The sequence below is a fragment of the Arachis duranensis genome, chromosome 1, assembly GCF_000817695.3.
Source record: "Arachis duranensis cultivar V14167 chromosome 1, aradu.V14167.gnm2.J7QH, whole genome shotgun sequence".
NCBI lineage: Eukaryota > Viridiplantae > Streptophyta > Magnoliopsida > Fabales > Fabaceae > Arachis > Arachis duranensis.
In genome coordinates this window covers 87,937,723-87,940,543 of record NC_029772.3, presented here as the reverse complement: position 1 = coordinate 87,940,543, position 2,821 = coordinate 87,937,723, and positions in this window count along the sequence as shown.

Below are 2,821 nucleotides of genomic sequence, written 5' to 3'. Positions count from 1 at the left end.
TAAGAAAAAGATTAAGATTTTCTATTCTCAAAATTTATATTATAATAATAATAAAAATATTTTGTCATTTTTTATAATAAGAATATTGTAATAATTTTTTATGAAAAAATTATTAATTTAGATCGATTTAAAGTATAATTCATCGATTTTTTTGGTTAAAATCAATTTGTTTAATTTAATAAATTGTATATATTAAATTTTAGTTATTAAAAAATATCTTTAAAAAAAAGTTTGAAGTGTTTTATTTAAGTGACTCCTATTCATTATTATTCATTAATATGTTCATTCTATTCTTAGTTTAACGTAGTACAGTCACACTCACGATGGCGCTAATTAATTCCATTTCCATGGCTTCGTGTCTCAGTCACCATCAATTTGAAACGCACCACTCAATTATATGTTTGGATTATAAACTTTAAAGTATGTATGGATAGGTTTAGGTAGATTGTGCTATCTAAGAATTTTTTTCTACAAAGAAATCATGGATGGACAAAAAGTGGCGACAATCAGTGTTAGCCCTCAAATTCAAGCCATCATACTTTTACTCACCATACACTTTTTCATGCATGCAGCTAATTAATTAGTATAATCTCATTAAAAAGCACGTACGAAACTCAAATAACACATAATGATTATAATAAGGGGCAATATCTTTCATAAATTATTTCAGCAAATTAAACCAAGTCCGTAACATTATCACGGTGCATTAACAAACTCTTCTAAACTCGAAAAATTGGTAAAATGAAAAAGTAGAAATCTAATCACTATTAAATGAAGATAGTTAATGACACTCACACATAACAAAAATTATATTATATAATCAATAGTGATAATTAAATTATTATATATTTTTTATTTTACTAATATTTTACTTTAAAATATCATTTTCTTTTTTTTTACGAATGCCATAAAATATGTACCTACACGAGAAAATTTTGAAATACTTAAAGAACAATTTTATACTATTATTTTAATTTCATCAATTACTTTCTACATGAGTATTATGAATTTACTTTTTAATTTATTATTATTCTTAATCATCAATTTAATATTTTAGTTTAACAATTCAATAACATACTTTTAATTTATATTTTTAAATATTATTATTTACTTACTACTACCGATAAAATACAATAAATTATGTTAGTACTCTAGTATTTTTCTAAAATAAAATTTATTCTAACACAAAGTAAGAATATTTATTTGCCCTCGGAACATACAATAAATTCTAATAATTGTTACTTGTTTACAGTTGTTATAAGTTTTCATGACTAAGACGTATGACACTTTTAAGCCGCCATTGAATCACAATATTTTCTACAGATAATTGTTCCAGATACGTTGCTTATATATGTTAGTCAATAGTCCATTTTTTTTCTTAATTCGTTTAGAGTAGAGGTGTTCATTATAATATAAAACTACTATATTTCAAAAACCTAACTACAGTAAATGAAGGGTGGAGTGGACAAGCAAACAATCCATTATCTATTATATAGAAAATGGACTAGAGCTAACTAATATTTGTCGCATAACTAAAGAATCGATACCATTTTAATAATTAAGACTTAAGAGCCGTGTAATAAAATCATCCAGCTTAATTTCCAAGTGAGTTTCTTTCGAACTTATTGCTTCACAGATTCCTGGATATTTCCTTACGAAATTTTCCAAAAATAATGCCAAAAATAAAAGCCATGTGTGTGCTACTAACTTTAACATGCATGAATGTGAGGATAGCTATATATATATAATGATAAATAGAGGTACATAAATATATAATTTTTAACACTAACTTTTCATTATCTCATCTATTTTACGTATTTCTTCGTCTTTTATTGTTAGGTATATAATTATTTTTGTATTTCTTTTTATCGGTTTAAATTTTTGAAAAAATTGATTACACATTTTATAATATTAAAATTTTTATGACTTAAAAATCCAAAATTTAAATCTTATTAATTTTAAAAAAATATTATTAACATTGGCCAATATAAGAGAAAGAAAGTCTATGCAAAAAATTCTCCAAGAACACTTTCGACAACTATATGTTATAATTTTTTGAATTTTTTTTTTAGAGTTTAATATTTATATATTTTAATTATTTTTTTATTTAGGTTCTTTTAAATAAATAATTTATTATCAAAATCCCTAACAAAATGGTGAAAAGCATCATCATCATGTTAATTCCCTTCTTATAATTTGAGTTAAAGCGTTAATATGATAAGATAAAATTAGGAAATTTGTAATGTTATGGTTAATCATAAAGAAAAATATGCATATATATTATATGGGTAGTGTTAGGGAGTCAATGGTCTAAGTGTACAATGTATACAATGGGCTAAACCTTTGGTCTATGAATAAAATGAACATCACCCACACTATCCAGAATAACCATCCGAATACCAGGATAATAAACATCTCATGTCGTAAAAATTTAAGTTAATTTTGGAGTTTACCAAGAATCGAACCCTTGACCTTTTGAATCTAGAACTCTAATACCATGTCATGAACTCACTCATTCCAAAAACATAATGTGACAGGATAATATAACACTAATGGCCATATCTTTAATACTTCCTAAACCTTCATTGGCTCCCTATACTTTTCCATATTATATATCTGTTTTGGCTGTGGAGTTGACTCCGTTACGTTGTATATATTTATAAATAATATATGTTTTATTTGGAGTTGACTTCAGGATTCGCCTTATGAAGTCCTGAAACTTGAACTCAGGAATCAACTTGGTCAACAAAAAGAAAACCACTTTCTTCTTCTTCCATGCATTCCCATTGTTTTAATTAGATATAGTCAATTAGCTTCACAA